The following is a 21,150-nucleotide window of genomic DNA, read 5'->3' as shown; positions in this document are numbered from 1 at the left end:
TGTTTCAGTTAGTGGCCGGTTGTCACCTCATTATTTTGAGATGTTTTTCATAAGCCCACTACAAGCTTATTCGTTTCATTGTTTGTTTTCCAACAACCCCGTTATAACCATCTAAGGGTGCTTTCCAAGCTCATTTGCGGCAGAAGTTGGCATTTCCTTCTCCATTCTGTTATTCCAATGATCTATCTTCTATTCATTCTTCCGGAGGCTTTGTGAGGTTGCTCTCGTTGACCCATCATCTCGTTTTGTCAAGATCATGTTATTTTCTTGCTTATCCATTTAACCGGAGTGTTGTGTTCTCATTCAAGTTCTTTCATCTTATCAAGTTTTGCCTCTCTTTTCAACCTGAGTGCTGTCTGAAATCCTTCTAACCCATTTTGCCATTCTTTCAATAGTTCCGAAGGCAGTGTGTTGTTGATTTCATCAAGTATCATCCCATCTTCTCAAGTTCATGTTCTATTCCTTCCATGTTCAACATGAGTGCTGTCCAAATTCTGTCATTCTTGCTCCTTGGTTATCTCATTATACGGGTGCAGTTTCATAATGTTTTCGGTTCGTTAAGCTCTTGTTTCATGTTGTCCAACCTACAAGGTTTTCGTAATGTTCCTTGTTCCTCTCTTCTAACGGAGTGTTTTCAACTTCATTCATCTCCGGTGTATTCTTCCCTTGAAATTGTTTAACCTCTCAAGGTTCTTTGGTTTCACACATTTGTCGAAGAAGCAACTTAGTTTTACCTCTTCTCTTCCGTTGCTCTCCGGTGCCACCCTAGATCTCGCGATGATATCCTCTTGTAGTGGTGGAGTGTTATAACACCCCGGATGTAACTTTCCATAAATGTAACTCAACTCTTGCCATTTCCGGCTATGTGATATGTTATTTCCTCTGTGGTTGGGTTTTGTCTTTCATTTTGCATTTTGTTCATGTCATGCATTTCATCTCATGTCATCATTCGCATTACATCGGCATTGTTTTCTTAAAACTTGCATCCGCTCGTAGTTGCTGCTCCTCGCTTCTCTCCCTTGCGTTCGTTGACTGACCCGAGTCCAACTGGGTTTTTGATTCCCTCTTGCCAAACCACCTAACCTCTCTGCACGCCACCGACCCCCTCTTGCGCGCGTCCGAAAACTGCTCCAAACCCAAACCGGGTTGTCGTGACCGATGAGTTCGCTTCATCCCCAAACATCTATAAAACATCTCCGTTTTCTTATTTGGACCCCCCTAGCCTATTTTTCTCGACCGCCCGATTTCGATCAGATGTATCGGGTTAACCCTGCCCCTAACCCCCTTGCTATATAAATATGACCCAACCCTAAATTTGAGGAGAGTTGTCCCATCGTTCCCTCACCCGCCGCCGCCACTCTCCCGCATCCACCTTGGGATCCCTCTCGATCCATTCCACCCAACCAGATTGCACCGACCGCCTCCCTCGTTTTCAGAATCAAACCAACCCCAGGCCCCTCGATCTACTCCTCGCCCGAGCCCCGGAGCTCCTCCATGTCATGCTCCTCCTCGAGCCTGAGCCCATGCCTCCTTTGCTCGATCCCCACCAGCCAGCAGCCCCATCGCGCCGGCCATGCTCCTCCGCACTGGCCATCAGCAGTGCACCCTGGCGCCCTGCTCCGGACCTCGACCTCATCGCCCTCGACCACGCTCGACTCGCCGGAGAGCCGTCAGCCATGGAGACCACCGCGACAAGGCCAGCCCTCGTCGCCCTTCTGCTTTTCCTCCGTCCTTCTTCCACCTCCCTAATCTGTTTGCTCCCTCTCTGCTGCCATGAACAGGGCTTTGATGCTGCCGTCCTCGTGCTGCATCACTGTTGCTACCGGATCCGCCTCGCCAAGTCCTCGCCCCCGTGCTGGTTCTGTGCCTTGCCGTGGTGCTGCCGCCGGTGAGTTGCCGTCGTTCGATAAGGCCCCCTCTCGGCCTCCCTGTTCCTTCCACGATTTGCTTCTCTCTGAATCTCTCTCCCTCATTGAACAGAGGATGCACAACCTTCTTCATCTCCGCCCGCAAGCCATTGCCGGACCCGCCTCCGTGAGCCTCCGTTCAGCACGTCGCCGCCTTGCTGACTCACCTCTTCCCTGGCCAGTTCCAGTCGACCCCGTCGCTAGGACCCCCTGTTGTCGTCTTCTCCATCGCCAGGACCATCCTGCTGCTATTTCTGTTCTTCAGAGACGAGAGCAGTAGCGGCTCGCTCGCCCCGAGCGTTGACCGCACCCTGCCTCACCTTGATCTACGCGCGAGGGCTGCTGCCGCAGCCAGGCCCAGCCAGCCTCCTCCACCAACGGGCCGAAGCCCATGGGTGAGGCCCCCAGCGCCTCCCTTTTTTCCCTTCTATTGGGCTTCTCCAGTTAGTTTCGGCATGTTTAGGTTTTTTTATCAGTCCGGCGAATTTGCCTATTATCCAGAAAACTACATATTTACAGATTACCCCTCCATGTTCATGCATATAATATCTAATAAACCGTGCATTGGTTTAAAATGTTTTAAACATGTAAAATGCTTAGTTTTTCATCTAGTTTCATAATAACTAACTTTCATCCATGTTTAAAATGTTTAAACTTGATGTTTGTTTAATTTTGCTTAAATGCCATGTTAAAATGATTTATTTCATAACTAAATAACCGTAGCTCGGTTTTAAATAAACTTTATATGTAAATGGGGTGAGAAAATGCATAGATTAACTTGTTGCACTTTATTTTCCTGTTTAACAAAACTAAAATATGGTTTTAGGCAGAACAGTAGCAAATCTAAAATATGGACATGAGGATTTTCTGGAATTGTTGTTTGTTGTTCCGGCCTCATTTAAACTTGCCTAGATAGGTAGTTTTATTATGTTTCACCTCTTGCCATGTTACAACCTTAAATATTGTTGGGTAGCATAAACGGGAGTGAACTAAATAATCGAACATGGTGTTCCGTAAATATGCAACTTGTTGCATATTGAGCTCCACTTAAATTGTAGTGTTGTTTGCTTCACCTTGCCATGCCATGCCTCTTTAAACCGGACATGCATCATACTTGGTTGTGCATCATGCCATGATTATGTGATGGTTGTTTACCATGTTGTTTGCTTCTTTCCGGTTTGCTTCTCTCGTTAGCTTCGGTTTCGTTCTGGAGTTGTGAGGATTCATTCGGGTACATCCGTTTGTCTTCTTCGTGGACTCGTTCTTCTTCCTATCGGGATCTCAGGCAAGATGACCATTACCCTCTATATCACTTCTATCTTTGCTTGCTAGTTGCTTCGTTCTACCGCTATGCTGTGCTACCTTTCAATTGTTTACCATGCCTCCCATATTGCCATGTTAGCGTCTAACCTTTTCATCCTTCCTAGCAAACCGTTGATTGGCTATGTTACCGCTTTTGCTCAGCCCCTCTTATAGCGTTGTTAGTTGCAGGTGAAGTTGAAGAGTGCTCCATGTTGGAACAGGATTATGTTGGGATATCACAATATATCTTATTTAATTAATGCATCTATATACTTGGTAAAGGGTGGAAGGCTCGGCCTTATGCCTGGTGTTTTGTTCCACTCTTGCCGCCTTAGTTTCTATCATACCGGTGTTATGTTCCTTGATTTTGCATTCCTTACGCGGCCAGGTGTATGTGAACCCCTTGACAGTTCGCTTTGAATAAAACTCCTCTAGCAAGGCCCAACATTGGTTTTACATTTGCCTAACATCTTACTAACTTTCCCTTGGGAGTTATAAACCCGAGGGTCATCTTTTATTTAACCCCCCCCCTCCGGGCCAGTGCTTATCCAAGTGTTGGTCCGAACAGGGCGATGTCCGGCGCCCCCTGGGCAACCAGGGTCTATGCCAACCCGATGTCTGGCCCATCCGGTGTGCCCTGAGAACGAGATATGTGCAGCTCCTATCGGGATTTGTCGGCACATTCAGGCGGTCTTGCTGGTCTTGTTTTACCATTGCCGAAATGTCTTGTAACCGGGATTCCGAGGCTGATCGGGTCTTCCCAGGAGAAGGAATATCCTTCGTTGGTCGTGAGAGCTTATAATGGGCTAAGTTGGGACACCCCGGCAGGGTTTAAACTTTCGAGAGCCGTGCCCGCGGTTATGTGGCAGATGGGAATTTGTCAATATCCGGTTGTAGAGAACTTGACACTTGACTTAATTAAAAAGAATCAACCGCGTGTGTAGCCGTGATGGTCTCTTTTCGGCGGAGTCCGGGAAGTGAAGACGGTCTTGGTGTTATGATCGTGCATAAGCAGTTTCAGGATCACTTCTTGATCAGTTCTAGCTTCTCGGCCATCCATTTGCTTCTCTTCTCGCTCTTATTTGCCTATGTTAGCCACCATGTTTGCTTAGTGCTTGCTGCAACTCCACCTCATTACCACTTCCTACCCATAAGCTTAAATAGTCTTGATCTCGCGGGTTTTGAGATTGCTGAGTCCTCGTGACTCACCAGATACTATCACAATAGTTGTAGGTGCCGATGATACCAGTGCAGGTGATGCAACCGAGCCCATATGGGAGCTCAACGAAGATCTTGGTCATTGCTATGTTTTGTTTCATGTTGATCAGTAGTGGAGCCCAGTTGGGACGGTCGGGGATCTAGCAGTTGGGTTATCTTCTTTCCTTTTGGTATCGTCCATAGTCGGACTATGTGTGTGCTTTGAATGATGTATGAATTATTTGTTCATTGTGTGAAGTGGCGATTGTAAGCCAACTCTTTATCCCATTCTTGTTCATTACATGGGATTGTGTGAAGATGACCCTTCTTGCCACAAAACCACCATGCGGTTATGCCTCTAAGTCGTGCCTCGACACATTAGAGATATAGCCGCATCGTCAGTGTTACACTCATCCACTTCCCGTTGCGCCACCAAGGCCGCACTAACCACTTGGTTGGTTGCCGCTAAGTATAGCAATGATGACTCCTGTGGTTTGGGGCAACCAGGGTAGGCACAGAGGAGAAGTAGGTCTTCAACTCTTCCAAAGCCGCATCTGCTTCCGTGGTCCACTTTATGGGCCCTGCCTTCTTCAAATTTTTGAAGAATGGCAGGGCGCGCTCAGCAGACTTGGAGATGAATCTACTAAGCGCGGCAAGACACCCTGTTAGATGCCTCACGTCCTTGACTGTCCTTGGTGCTTGAATCTGCTTGACGGCTTTGATCTTGTCGGGGTTGGCTTTGATCCCCTGATGGGACACGAAGAACCCAAGTAGCTTGCTGGAGGGAACACCAAACACACTTCTCCGGGTTAAGCTTCAAGTTGATCTTGTGCAAGTTAGCAAATGTTTCCTCCAAATCCTCAATATAAGGGTGGCTCTATCCTTGGTCTTGACCACAATATCATCCATATAAGCTTCTATGTTTCTGTGCAGCTGTGGCTCAAACCAATCTGGACTGCACTCGCAAAAGTGGACCCACACTCTTTAATCTGAATGGTATGCAGACAAAACAATACATACCACGTGGAGTGATGAACGATGTCTTCTCTTCATCTTCCTTGGACATGAAGATCTAATGACACCCAGAATATGCATCCAGAAAGGAGAGCAAATCACAAGCTGAAGTGGAATCCACAATCTGATCAATACGCGGCAAGGGAAACGGGTCCTTTGGGCAAGCTTTGTTGAGATCTGTGAAATCTATGCAAAGCCTCCACTTCCCGTTAGCCTTCCGGACTACCATTGGATTTGCCAACCACGTGGGGTGTAACACTCCTTTGACCAAACAAGTTGCCTCAAGTTTCTTGATCTCTACCATGATGAACTACTGCCTCTCCAAGGCCTGCTTCTGGACTTTCTGCTTGACAGGTCGGGCACGTGGGCAGACAACAAGGTGGTGCTCGATTACCTCGCTGGGAACACCGGGGATATCAGATGGTTGCCAGGAAAACACATCAATATTCGCTTGCAAGAAAGCAACAAGTGTGCTTTCCTATTTCTCATCGAGGGTGGCGCTGATAGTGAAAGTACCATCAACGCCATCCAGCCTTGCCGGGACCTTCTTCATTTGGGGTGTAGTGACCTTGGAGTTCTTGCCATTGGAACACTCTTGCACATCATCAATGGGTGCCGTGCACTTGGTGGGGGCACGCTTCCCAGACTCTTTGCCGGAGTCCCTACAACATTTCTTCTTTCCTCTATCCTCCTTGGCGGGAACTGCTATTGCTGCTGCCTCTACCGCGACCACATCCCGGTACATCTTGTCCACGCAAATGATCGCATCCTCCTCATCCGATGGGATGGTAATGACCTTCAAGGGCCCAGACATCTTCAAGGTGTTGTAGTCATAGTGGGATGCCACCCTGAATCCAGCCAGGGTTGGGCACCCAAGAATCCCATTGTATGGTAGGGGTAGGTCAACCACATCAAATACAATCTTCTTAGTCCGGTAGTTTAGCTCTCCCAAACGTTACCGACAACGTGATATTTCCCTTAGGACGACTCCTACCGGGATTAAATCCTTGAAACGTGTTGGTAACCTCTAGTTCTTCCTCTGCTATCTGAAGCCTGTTGATAACTGTTGGGGAGATCAAATTCAACCTGACCCTGCCGTCCACCAACATCTTTGTGAACTTGAGGTTGCGAATTGTTAGAGAGACCAACAATGGAAAAAACCCTACCATGTGGTGTGGTTAAGATGATCCTCTTCGTCAAAGATGATGGGCGTGCGGGACCATTTGAGCAGCTTCTAGGCCTCTAGCACTAGTTCCACGACAATTGACTTCTCGTGCCCATCGCTTGAGTTGGTGGTGAGAGGTGTGCAAAGATGCACCCCCGTCAATGCAAAGGGCATCAGTGGCCTTCTGAAACTCCTGCTCACTGGTTTCCTCTTCATCCCCTCCATCACTCTCATCTTCACAGACTTCCTTCTCTCGACCTCTAGCGGGCTTTCCTTGGTTCTAAAAGGGTCTGCTGGGGCGATTTACTTCACCACCTTGGCCCTTCCCGCTAGTAACATTCTGACCCTTTTCCTTGTCACGCTTCTCATACTCCGCTTTCTGTCTCTTGACAAGCTGCTCGACCTAATAACACTCATGAAGGTCGTGGCCTTTGGTCCGATGAATCTTGCAGTACGACCCATCACCCTTCCCGACCTTCTCGGCAGTCGCGGCATCCCGGCAGTCAGCGCACACGACAGCTTCCTTGCCGGGGGACTCAACCTTGGCTGCTTGCCGATACTAGGTGTACTCAATCCTTCAACGGTCATCACTGCCTTATCTCTCTGCTTCTTGCTGCGCTTCTTGCTCTTCTTCTGACTGGTTGATTCATCATCATCCTCTGAATCAACATTGGTGCAATCTTCCTCTCCGAGCAACTTCCTTCATTCCTCCATCCGAGCACACTTATCCACTAAGGTGTAGAGCTCCTTCTAAGTCTTGGGCAACCTCACGTTCATCTTGGAACGAATCCGGCGGCGGCGCGCATTGGACTGGAAGGTAGCTATCACAGCTGCTGGATGGATATTTGGGATAATTGTATGAACTTTGCTAAATCTCTGTAAATACTTACGGGGGGTTTCCCCTTCCTTTTATTGGAGAAACTACAAGTTGTTGGGCCTGCCGGGCTCTTGATGGCCGCCAGTGAAGGCGCCAATGAACTCATGGCACAGGTCAGCCCATGATGAAATGGAGTTCTCTGGTAGGTGCATCAGCCAAGACCTCACATTGGAGTTGAGAGCCAAAGGAAGTAATTGGCAAACACCATCTCATCTCTTCCCTCGGCAGCCTGAACAGCGATGGTGTAGATGCTCAGGAACTCTACCGGGTTCAGCCTTCCATTGTACTTCTCAGGTTTCTCTGGCTTGAACGTGCGAACGGATGACCAATGGACTTCCCGCAACTCACAAGTAAAGGCAGGGCAGCTACCTCAAACGGTAGGCACCCGCCAATACTGAGCGCGGGTTCATCAACGTCAGGGCGGTCGCACCCATCCGTTCGGTGGGGGTCATCACGGTGTTGCTCGATAACGACGCACGTGTCTCCCTTCCGCCTACCCTCCGGGGCTCACCGTCGGCCGGAACATTCTCGAGGGTGAGAAGAGGCCATCGAGATGTCGTTGGGGTCTTGATTCTGTTGTGCTCGCGCTGGATCTCATGGCGGGGACAGCACCATGGGGGTGGCCCCTCCCATGCAGCCAACAGCATGAGTTGTTACCGTCGCCTGGGAAGGCCGTGGCAGGCCTGCTCACTGCGAGCCCCCAGCTTCGGCGAAACTGAGCAAACTTCGGATGGTGGCACGCCACACGTCCATCTGCTCGGCCGCTGGCAGAAACCTCAGCAGCAGTTGAGCCCACACCATGGCCTCCGTGGTTGTACTTGGCATGAGCGATGATGAAGTCGACCGCACCGTCGCTCGGCTCCTGATGATGCTAGCGGCGGCGGCACCGTGCCCCTGCTGCTGTGGGGCACGCCACCTGGATGACAGGGTGGTGCAGTGATGGCGCTCAAGGGTCAACGGCTCCATCGGGTGCAGCGACTTGGTCGACCTGTCCCGGGGGAGGCACACGCTGTCGGTGTCAAAACCGGCGGATCTCGGGTAGGGGGTCCCGATCTGTGCGTCTAAGACGAATGGTAACATGAGGCAAGGGACACAATGTTTACCCAGGTTCAGGCCCTCTCGATGGAGGTAAAACCCTACTTCCTGCTTGATTGATCTTGATGATATGAGTATTACAAGAGTTGATCTACTGCGAGATCGTAGAGGCTAAACCCTAGAAGCTAGCCTATGATGATTATGATTGTTGTGATCATCCCTATACAGACCAAACCCTCCAGTTTATATAGACACCGGAGGGGGCTAGGGTTTACATAGAGTCGGTTACAAAGAAGGAAATTTAATATCCGGATCGCCAAGCTTGTCTTCCACGCGAAGGAGAGTCCCATCCGGATACGGGACAAAGTCTTGAGTCTTGAATCTTCATGGTCCAAATTTCCGGCCAAAGTATATAGTCCAGATGTCCGGATACCCCCTAATCCAGGACTCCCTCAGTAGCCCCTGAACCAGGCTTCAATGATGATGAGTCCGGCGTGCAGTTTATCTTCGGCATTGCAAGGCGGGTTCCCTCTCCGAATACTCCAAAGTTCCTGTTGTAATGAATACTATCCGGCTTCCCATCAATGTTGACCTCCTCGGCTTCTATGCTTCAATAATGGCCATCTCCACGTGTCGAGTGAATACGAGGAGGCGAGGCATTTTTGCATTTGCCACCCCGGCCCCGTAGGATAACCGTCTATATGAAGGGACGGGGATCCTCAGATCCAAACCTCACCTCCTTCCCTTGAGCAAGCATCCAACAGAGTGCTCTGGAAAAAACCATTCCAACATGGCCAGTCGCCACGGCTCTTCTTCCCGTTCTCTTCGCTCCAAGCAAGGTGACTGGGAAGAGTGTTCAGTCCCTCAAAGTCGTTTGATAGAGTTGCAGACCCAAGGGTTTCTTCCACCGGCGTTCATGGTCCCCGTCCGACCTGGACTAGCCACCTATAACGGCAGGGAGCAAGCGGAGAGATCTCCTAATCCATCCTCAGGGGAGCGAATATGCTTCATCCCGCATCTGCTAAGAGGCGTCGGGTTTCCAATCCACCCATTCCTTCGCGGGCTCCTTGAGTTCTATGGCCTCCAGTTGCATGACTTCACTCCTGCCTCCGTACTACACATCGCAGGATACGTCGCCCTTTGTGAATTATTCTTGGGCTATGAGGCTCACTTCGGGTTATGGAAGAAGTTGTTCTGCCTTGTCCCTCGCAATCAGGGGCAATCCATATGTCAAGTGAGCGGAGCCGAAATATGGCGCATCGCCGAAACTGGATACCTATACGGCACTCCCAAGAAGGCATCTACAAACTGGCCCTCGGAGTGGTTTTATGTTGATGACGTTCCCCTTCCGGATCCAATCCGGACGAGCCTCCCTAAGTTCAATAATGCTCCACCGTAGGTACGCCGAAGTTGGCGCCCTCAAGTCCCCCAAGAGGAGGATACGAGATAAGTACACTTCCTGATGAGCAGGATAAAGACACTGGCCAAATCAGGGCTGACAATACTCGAAGATATGGCAATATGCATAATTCGGGGAGTGCAGCCCCTCCAATATCGGGGGAAGCCAATGTGGCACTACAATGGGGTAGACAATGCCACCCACTATGGTCGCAAAGGGCCGGACTCCGCCACTGCTCTGACGAAAATATTGTCTGATTTGTACAAGGGAGAAGAAGATGAATTCCTTCGTATCAAACCGCGGGATGGATTTTCCATGTACAACCCCCCAAGCTGGGTAAGTTGTCACTCTTTCTCCCATTCTATTCATTCCGGCGCCTTTCCTCAAGATCATTAACCTCGATATTTCTGAGCAGGAACTGAGGAGGGTCGTGGAAGGATTCGACAGCCCCTCCCCACAGCCGGAGGACCCCAGAAGGGCCCACGATCCAGGACTTAAGGAAGACCCGGATATTACTGTGGAGCTAGTCAACGGGACATTTTATCAGGCCAGCTGCGATGGCGCCTTAGTGGCTATCATAGCCGACTATCCCGGACTGCTACCCGCATCGCGCGTAAGCAAAGTCGAAACCTTACCCTCCGAAGAGGACTCCTTTCTGATATCATGCCTTACGCATAGAATATCGCATTTTTATAGAGATGACCATCGAAACGCGGCGCCGAGCCCCTGGGGGCTCATCGGCAAAGGGCATCCGAGTCAGGCAGGCTCAAGAGGAGGGCGGTTAGGGCCGAAACACTGTTACAGAGGTATGGAAAAAACCTACTCTATGATTTATTGCGTTTGAAATGTAACAATACCCTTCGCATTCTGGCAGAAAGAGGAGCCGCCAGACTATATTCGGGGAACCTGCAAATCACGCCTCGACCAGCCGGATTCCCGAACCGGCTTCGAGAGAGGAGGCCAGTGCCGGGCTGATGCCGAACTGTCCAGTGACAGAGGATGCAGATATGCTCTCTGCCACAAATTCCGAAGTGGAGAGTGCCATGAATCACCGGCGCCGATGGGGCGTACTTCAGAATAACATTTTTTCCAAAGAGCCATTTAATGCTTTCAATTCGGGAGACGCATATATTCGGGCTGCTCAAGGCGGACTCGCCCGAGCGACAGACTAGTATGCAAAAGATATACGGGTAAGGAAATTTGATAAGCATGCATAGCAGTAGCCCCTGAGACTTGAAACAGTTGGAACAACTGATTTAAGGATCATGTTATGCACAGGTCTTTGTAGAGAAGAATACCCAATTGTCTCAAGAGCTGGAGGAGTGCAAGACCCAGTTGAGGGCCGCAGTTGCCAAACTAGAAGAATCCCGAAAGGCCTCTCCTGGTAACTTTCATCTTTAATAACGAAATTTTATGGAAATGTACCAGTTAGTGATTGGCTTGTTTGATAAGTCCAGCAGAAATTTCTGCAGACAATCCCGGGGAGAATCCGGAGATGGTAAATGATAGCGAGTCATATCTCCAAAGGCAGCTGAAAGCTGGCGAGCGTGTTCTGACGCAAGTTAGGCGGGAGAAGAACGATCTTCAAGATGCCAATGTCCGGTTGGGCGGCGAATTAGGAACTGTTTGTGCTCAGCTGGCGGACTCCGTGAAGGAAAACAGAAGGCTTCGTCGCGGCACTTATGGTAAGTGCCTAGACAAATTGTAGTACAGCTTGGCGAGGAAGCATATTAAAAGAGTTTATATCTGTAGGTATGTTGACGGGCCATCCTGAAGAGGATATGCCCGCGTCCGTAGGTGATTTACTGCAAGACCTCTCACAGCTGCACGAGCGAGCTCGGCAGGTGATGCAGGGTATTGCCCAGGCCTTGTGGCCATCCATGTCCCTGCCAAAAGGCATGGAGGAGCTCGCGGATATGCTCCAAGGAGCGCGGCGGCACTTCCGTTTGTGGAAGATGTCAGCCTGCCGACAAGGTGCAAGAGAAGCTTGGGCCATGGTGAAGACACGCTACACCAAGCTTGACCCGAACCATATGGCCGAAGTCGGACCGGCGGGGCCAGATGGGCAAGAAATTCCCGTGAGTCTGGTGTATGACCAGGTAGTGTTAGCCGCAAAGTATTCCCAATAGGATTGCAAGCTAGATAGCCTGTTGGAAGGTATAGAGGTAGAATATAGTCAGTCTAAGTGACTATGTAATTCAATGGACATATGTAGTCCCTAGCGTGATTAAAGATCATTTGTCATGGCGGACCGTTTTGCTTCAGCCCCCGGATCCGACAGTTCGAGGTGTATCCGAATACCCGCTCAGTTATGCAGAACCGGGCTATGCGTGGAAACCAGGCGCTGGGGTCATAAGTGCTGGAACAGACAAGTACCCAACTAGTTATGTTATACTACATGGGTAGTAAGAAACATCTTCCAGGGAGAATAGTTCCATTAGGGGTTTCTTTCCCTGGGCAAGCATGCACCAATGTACATGTCCGGATTGTGAACAGAAACTCAAGATACAAAACTTCTGGGGATTCACGTTTGTAATAAACGAAAGAAACATCTTTTGTTCACCCAGTCTGAGGTACACATCCGGCTGAACCGGTAGTAACAATCGCAGAGGTGCTCCCCTTATGCCCTAGCCGAATTAACAGGAACGTAGGGCATAAACACAAGAGCCAGCCAACCCAGCATGGCCACATCTTAAGTCATATCAATGCATATAATGGTGAAGAAAAGGCACATATGAAAAAGGAACGCATATATGATAGGCAAGAAGCCATGAAAGTGATTATATTTAGCTTTCGTATAGCAAGCCCCCAGGTATGGTTTACAAACATAGTGCGGCTGGAGTGATCCGAGCATCCGTACTGTATTGAGTACTTTGTGTGAAGAATGGAAACGGGGTGAGAAAGGAAAAAAAAGAGGGGGAGGAGCATAATTAAAAGAGCGGGGGGTAAGGAGACGAACGCCGAGTTCGGCGCTAGGCGTAGAATCTCCGGAGTCTGGCCGCGTACCATGGGTTTGGCTCGAGTCTGTTATCGGATGCATTACGCAGGTGGTACGCTCCTCCGGTGAGGACTTTATCAATGATGAAGGGACCCTCCCACTTAGGTTTGAGCTTGTCCTTCTTCTTCTCCGGTAGGCGTAGAACGAGTTCGCCAATGTTATAAGTTTTGGCCCGCACTTCTCTTCTTTGATATCGTCGAGCCTGCTGCTGGTAGAATGCGGAACGGGCTTTGGCAACGTCGCGCTCCGCCTCCAGGGCGTCTAAGTTGTCCTACCGATCCATCTCGGCTACCTTCTCTTCGTACAGGCGCACGTGAGATGAGTTGTGTATTATGTCGCAGGGTAGTACTGCTTCTGCGTCGTACACCATGAAAAATGGTGTGTATCCGATGGTGCGATTAGGCATGGTCCATATCCCCCAGAGTACGGAGTCGAGCTCCTTGACCCAGTGCGTGTCCGGTTTTGTCAAGGACCACACTAGTCTGGGTTTGATGCCGCTCATAATGAGACCATTTGCACGTTTGACCTGACCGTTTGTTTGGGGATGGTAGACGGAGGCGTAATCGAGCTTAATGCCCATGTTTCCGCACCAAGTTTTTACTTCATCGGCTGTGAAGTTTGAGCCATTATCGGTGATGATGCTGTGAGGGACACCGTAACGGTGCACAACCCCTGAGATGAAGTCTATCACTGGTCCAGATTTGGCCATTTTAACTAGTTTGGCTTCTATCCATTTGGTGAACTTGTCCACCATGACCAATAAGTATTTTTTCTTATGGCTTCCCCCTTTAAGGGGTCTGACCATATCCATCCCGCAGACTGCAAAGGGCCAAGTAATGGGGATTGTTTGCAGAGCGGTAGGGGGCATATGGCTCTGATTGGCAAAAAGATGGCAACTGACGCAGTGCTGGACAAGGTCCTGTGCGTCTGCTCGGGCTGTCGGCCAATAAAACATGTGCGGAAGGCCTTGCTGACTAGTGCCTGAGCCGCAGCATGGTGTCCGCCGAGTCCGGCATGGATTTCAGCCAAGAGCTGCCGCCCTTCTTCTTCGTAGATGCATCGTTGGAGCACTCCGGTCGCGCTTTTCTTGTAGAGTTCTCCCTCGTGGACTTTGTAGGCCTTGGAGCGCCGCACAATACAACATGCTTCATTTGGTCCTCGGGGAGCTCCTGCCTATTTAGGTAGGCCAAGAAAGGCTTGGTCCACGAGGCGATTACAGCCATGATTTCGTGGGCCGAAGGTGTTATTTCGGTGGCAGAGCCTCCGATTATGTCAGATGGTTCGGAATCTGGGCTTGTATTCGGATCCGGGCTAGTATTGCCGGCCTCCCCTTCCCATACTAAGGATGGTGAATAGCTTTTCCAGGAATATGTTAGGTGGGACAGGGTCACGTTTAGCATCGATGCGGGCGAGGATATCCGCCGCTTGATTATTTTCTCGAGCCACATGGTGGAATTCGAGCACCTCGAACCAAGCTGACATTTTGAGGACGGCATTACGGTAGGCCACCATTTTTGGATCCTTGGCATCAAAATCTCCATTTATTTGTGATATTGCGAGGTTTGAATCCCCGCGCACCTCCAGGCGTTGAATGCCCATAGAGACTGCCATCCGAAGGCCATGCAACAGAGCCTCGTATTCGGCTGTGTTGTTGGAGTCTGTGTATAATATTTGGAGTACATATTGGACCGTGTCTCCTATGGGGGAAGTCAGGACTACACCCGCTCACAGTTCGGCCAACATTTTAGAGCTGTCGAAGTGCATGATCTAGTTGGAGTACGCGCCATACTCTTTAGGGAGTTCGGCTTCTGTCCATTCGGCCACAAAGTCAGCCAATACTTGCGACTTAATGGCCCGCCGTGGTTTGTATGTTATGTCGAACAGAAGGAGCTCAATGGCCCATTTAGCAATCCTTCCCGTGCGGTCGCGGTTGTTTATTATGTCATTGAGTGGTACTTCGGAGGCCACCGTAATTGAACACTCTTGAAAGTAGTGTCGTAGCTTCCGGGATGCCATGAAGACTGCGTACGCTATCTTTTGATAGTGTGGGTATCAGGATTTGCATGGAGTGAGGATAGTGGACACATAATATACCGGCTTTTGGAGCAGGAACTTGTATCCGTCTGCTTCTCGTTCGACGACGAGCACTGCACTAACAACCTGATGTGTCGTAGCTATGTATAGTAGCATGGGTTCGCCAATGTTTGGTGCTGTCAGGTCTAGATTACTGGCCAATAAGGTCTTTATTTCATCCAGTCTGGCCGCGGCTACATCCGTCCACACGAAGTGTTCGGTGCGTCGAAGAAGGCGGTAAAGGGGCTATGCCTTTTCTCCTAATCGGGAGATAAAGCGGCTTAAGGCAGCCACGCATCCAGCTAATTTCTGGATATGCTTGAGGTCTGTTGGGATAGCCAACTGCGACAGAGCTCGGATTTTTGCTAGATTTGCCTCAATTCCTCTATTGGAAACAATGAAGCCGAGCAACTTCCCAAAGGGTACGCCGAAAACACATTTTTCCAGGTTTAGCTTGATGTCGTATGTTCAGAGGTTATCAAACGTAAGCCTTAAGTCATGTATTAGGGTTTTGACGTGTCTTGTTTTTATGACCACGTCGTCCACATATGCCTCCATTGTTTTGCCGATTTGCTTCTCCAGGCATGTTTGGATCATGCGTTGATAGGTTGCGCCGGCATTTTTAAGCCTGAAAGGCATAGTGTTGAAGCAGAAAGGGCCATACGGCGTTATGAAGGCCGTTGCAGCTTGGTCAGACTCTGCCATCTTTATTTGATGGTATCTGGAGTATGCGTCGAGGAAACATAATGAGTCGTGTCCTGCGGTGGCGTCGATGATTTGGTCGATGCGAGGGAGGGGGAAGGGATCCTTGGGGCAAGCCTTGTTGAGGTCCTTGAAATCCACAAAGAGGCGCCCGGAATTGTCCTTCTTTGGTACCATTACCAGGTTTGCCAGCCCATCCGGATGCTTGATATCTTTGATGAATCCGGCCTCATGTAGCTTGGCTAGTTCTTCTCCCATCGCTTGCCGTTTAGGCTCTGAGAAGCGCCTAAGAGTCTATTTGACTGGCTTGTATCCTTTCAATACATTGAGGCTGTGTTCGGCCAGCCTGCGTTGGATGCCCGGCGTGTCTGAAGGATGCCAGGCGAAAATGTCCTAATTCTCGCATAGGAATTCTCGTATTGCGGCGTCCATTGTGGGGCTCAACTGGGTCCCAATGGAAGCTGTCTTCGTGGGGTCCATTGGATGGACCTGGAATTTGACTATCTCATCTGCGGGTTTAAATGATGTGGATTTGGGTCGTTTGTCGAGTATCATGTCGTCCCTGTCCACTGTTGCGCGCAACATTGTTAGTTCTTCGGCCGCTAGGGCTTCGGATAATGCTTCCAGGGCTAGTGTTGCAGTTTTATTTTCGGCGCGGAGTGCGACGTCCAGATCACTAGCTAGAGTGATGATTCCATAGGGTCCGGGCATTTTAAGCTTCATGTACCCGTAATGGGGTATAGGTTGAAAGCTTGTGAATGCGTCCCGCCCTAAAAGGGCATGGTATCCGCTGCTGAAAGGAGCCACTTGGAATGTGATTTCTTCAGACCTGTAATTCTCCGGGGTGCTGAATACCACATTGAGTGTAATTTTTCCCGCACACATTGCCTCCTGACTAGGCATGATTTCCTTGAAGGTTGTGCCGCTCTGCTCAATGCGGCTTTTATCAATTTCCATCTTGTTGAGTGTTTCTTCATAGATCAAGTTTAATCCACTTCCGCCGTCCATCAGTACTTTAGTGAGCCTAAAGCCATCCACGATTGGGCTAAGGACCAAAGCGGCAGGTGCCCAGACTGTCTGAGATTGGGGTTCGCCACTGGCACTGAAAGTTATAGCAATGTCATTCCACGGATTTGTTTTTGCTACGTGGCAGATTTCGGCGAGATTTCGATGAGCTCGCTTGCGCCTATTATTTGAGGCGAAAGTCTCGAGGACTGTTAATACCGCATTGTTGTCTTTGGTGGGATGTTGCTCAGCTTTGTTTATAAGAAGATCCTTGCCGCTTTTTGCTACCTACCGGAGTATCCAACATGCTCTAAGGCTATGTGTTGGCTTAGTGTCCGGGGTGCTATGAATTTTGCATGGCCTATTGAGCCATTCTTCCAATACGGTTCCACGTCCTGGTGTGGGCTTTGGCTTTTTGGGAGTTGGATCAGGTAAGGTAGGAGAGTTTGCCCTTTTAGCTCGGAGGGAAGGTTTGGTGAGAGCCGGATTATCCCAAAAGTCTGTTTGGGTTTTCCAGGTACTTTCCATCGCACAGTACTTCTGTACTATGGCTGCTAAGTTGGCAAAGTGTACTATGTCATGGCGACTTATAGCATTAAGGATCCCTTTGCTCGTGCAATTTTTGCAAAAAGTGAGATTGCGTCCTCCTCGCGACAGTCCTTGACCTTGTTTATTACAAGGCGGAATCTGGCCCAGTAGCGATGTACTGTCTCTTGTGGTTCTTGTCTGATGTGGGAGAGATGGCTTAAGTCTGGGTGGGTGGGCGAAGTTGAACCTGGATTCTGATCTGATCTAGCGCCCGGGGGCAGAGGAGCTTCCGGGCTTGACAGATCGGGCTTCGGAATGTTGCCCAATTTCTCCGGCCCGTTGCCCGATTCTAAGTTCCGGGTCTGGGTCGTTTCCTCCCGCGAACGGGTATCCGGCTCAGAGAGCTTGGTGATCCGTACATAGTTAATCCTCAGAATAGAGGGACGGTCCATATGTGGCTCTTCCACTACCGCTATCTCGTGGGTGACTGGTGGGGATTTAATATCCCTTTGGTCGGGTTTAAGCCCAATCCGGTCATAGTCTGTAGCGACTCCCAAAGCGGCGATGCGATCCAAGAGCTCATTAAGGGAAGAGAGCTTTATTGGATCCATCTGTTCGGCGAGTTCTGAATTGACGTGGAGGCTATTTGTGATGACCCGAGAGGTCATCGTCGGCGCGGTAGCCGATCGGGCGGCCATGACGAAGCCACCTAGTCGTAGAGTTTGGCCTACAACCAACGCTCCCCCAGAGGTGATGTTGTCCTTGACAACGGGATGGGCGATCGAGCCTTGCAGCGACGACACAGAGGAACTCTCAATGAAAGCACCAATGTCGGTGTCAAAACCGGATCTCGGGTAGGGAGTCCCGATCTGTGCGTCTAAGGCTAATGGTAATAGGAGGCAAGGGACACAATGTTTTACCCAGGTTCGGGCCCTCTCAATGGAGGTAAAACCCTACTTCCTGCTTGATTGATCTTGATGATATGAGTATTACAAGAGTCGATCTACCACGAGATCGTAGAGGCTAAACCCTAGAAGCTAGCCTATGATGATTATGATTGTTGTGATCCTCCCTATACGGGCCAAACCCTCCGGTTTATATAGACACCGGAGGGGGCTAGGGTTTACACATAGTCGGTTACAAAGAAGGAAATCTAATATCCGGATCACCAAGCTTTTCTTCCACCCGAAGGAGAGTCCCATCCGGACACGGGACGAAGTCTTGAGTCTTGAATCTTCATGGTCCAACAGTCCGGCCAAAGTATATAGTCCGGTTGTCCGGATACCCCCTAATCCAGGACCCCCTCACACGCGCCGCGGTCACTCCCGTGGCGGGGAGGGTGGCGGTTTGCCCCAGTCTGAGCGCGGTTGCTGCGGATGTGCCCGTCAGCGAGAGTAGGGGGCACAGATGGAGTAATCTCCTCACCCGTACCTTGTGAAGCATGGTTGTTAAGGCGCTATTGATGTTGTTCGCCTCCGATGTCTCTTGCTCCAATGTCGTCCGCGGGGGAGTGGTGACGGTGCCACGTGCTCTGACCACATCCCCAGCAGCGTCCACGTCCTCATGTGCCTCTGCATCCCCTGCGGCATTAGAGGCCATGGGCGGCGGAGCCTTTGAGGTGAATGGATGAGCCGAAGCACCAGGTTTCTTCTTGGGCGCCATGGTCGATGGCGCCATCGAAGGCGAAGGCAGTGACAAAGATGACGTGCTGCACACGCCTTCAGGTTCGCGCAAGCGATCCCCCTACCTGGTGCGCCAAAGATGTTGCGGGAAAACCACGGCCACCTATGGGACTAGAGGGCCCCCTGCTGGTTTGGCCGGGGGGGTGTCATGTTGCACAAAGCGCAGACGAGCATGGGGCAGCACGATAGAGAGCATGCAGGCAATTTTAGCCAGGTTCAGGCCGTCGTGAGGCGTGAAACCCTACTCCTGCTTTGGTGGATTGATGGTGGTGGAGCATAGTACATTGCCCGGCCGGGGCGTCAGTGGCTACGCGCGTATGGTGGTGTGAGTTATCCAACCTTCTAACCCTTTCTACGGTTGCCACGGGCCTCCTTTTATAGATTAAGGGGTCACCACAATGGCAAAGTAGTGATTATACACTGATAGGATAGCAAAAAGTGGTATGATACCTAACTCTGCAGGCTGACAGGGTGCATTAAATGCACCACTTAGCATCACACGTCGCTTGCCGAGCAAGCCTTGCCGGGCTATCTTGCCAGCTCCACACCTGTTCACTTGGCACATTGCAGGACGGGTGTCATCTGTAGGTATCTTCTGTAGAAAGATGCTTCCACGTGGTGAATGGCTACCACTTAGTCACTTTGCGGCTTGACACCGCACTGATTGACGACGTGGGTCTTGGCGGGGTAGTTCGTGATGTGGTTTTGCCTTCGTGAGTCCCGGCAGGCCCTGCCGGGATGCCTTGGTCATCTGCTTCCGGGGGTGATCCCACCCTTGTCGAGCTCACCTGTCCGGCAAGGGAGGCTTTTCTCTTGGTGCTATCTTGCTTCCCTGGCTTGACTTTGGTTCTCTTTATCTGCATGTTGGCCCTTCAATAATCTTGGTTCCTTGTACTCTGACTTGGGTTGGTGACTTGACCTTGTTTCCATGCCTGTGCACAGTCTGGGCAACAGACCCGGGGTTTGTTGCACCGACAAAAGCGTAAAATTTTCATGCGATCGATCAATAGAAATCTAGAACAAAATGACGAGCGCCGGGCTTTCCCGCACGTTTGGTGGGCTAGTTTGAGTGATATGACATGCTAGATTGCCGTCCACTTGCTCCATTTTTATGTAAGCAAGCATCTACACTCTTACATGGGAGGAGTGCGAAACACGGTGGATCTAATTTTGATCGAGGGATAACTGTTCCCTGCGAAATAATGGAGCATTATTAGCGATTATAGCATGATAGTTAGGGCATCTCCAGTGCTGACCCACAAATTTACACTGGCATCTGTTCAAGGACACTGATGCTAGAGGATGGCTTCCAATGCTACCCGCATACCTTTCGACAACTACATGAACTAACCAGATGAAATTCAAGCAAACAAAGCAAATTTCCAATTAACTGCATGAAATTCATTACATTTCGAAAACTTTTCCTATAAACTGGATGAAATTCATTACATATTTTGCACAAATCGTACTAAAACCTACTGTAAACCTAATCTATGATCGCCAGCGCACGACCACCATGCCCGGCCATGAGCCTCGAGAACTTACGCTCCGGCTATTGCCTTTGCCTCCTCCTCATCCGCCTCAGCATTGTCCAGCTCCACCTTGATAACCCCTCCTCCGAAGCACAAGGTTCTGAAGATTTCTGCCTCCACGTCGCCGTCAAGCTGCTAATCGGCCGCCGATGTTTACCCCACCAAGCTTGGCATTGACTGAGTGGAGGAGTGGTGGCCTTCCTAGGACCAGAGTGGCGGTGACCTACCATGTACTACTCTTCCTCGCTGCCGGCTGCGCCCTGGCACGCACGCCGGCTTCGTGGTCGTGGCGGCAGAAGGCGGCCAGGAGGGGAGCCGGCAAGCTCCTTCATCTGCTCCTGCTATAGTACGTCCAAGAGAGCTTTGGAGCGCGCCCGGAGTGGAGCCGCCGATGTACTTCATCTGCTCCTGTGACAGTACGTCCAAGAGAGCTTTGGAGCGCTTTGAGGCCATGGTTGGAGTGGTGCCGACAAAAGGAAGGGACCAGAGGAGAATGACTGTGGGTCTTTGGCTATGGCTGGGAGCTCGGGCTGAAGTTAATATAGCGGGCGAATGGCAATGAGCCGCGCCAGACGGATGGAAGGCTAGCACCAGAGTAGGTTCGTCGGTGGCCACGTGTCATTAATGTGGGCGGCGGACGGATGGATGGCCGTGGTGTCATTAACGCGGAGCAGTCGCTTGCACCGGGATGACGCGCGGGTGGCGCTCTCTTGGTCGTCGCGCTGCTGCAATGC

Source organism: Triticum aestivum, chromosome 5B (genome assembly GCF_018294505.1).
Source record: "Triticum aestivum cultivar Chinese Spring chromosome 5B, IWGSC CS RefSeq v2.1, whole genome shotgun sequence".
In the NCBI taxonomy this organism is placed as follows: domain Eukaryota; kingdom Viridiplantae; phylum Streptophyta; class Magnoliopsida; order Poales; family Poaceae; genus Triticum; species Triticum aestivum.
This window is presented reverse-complemented; position numbering follows the sequence as displayed.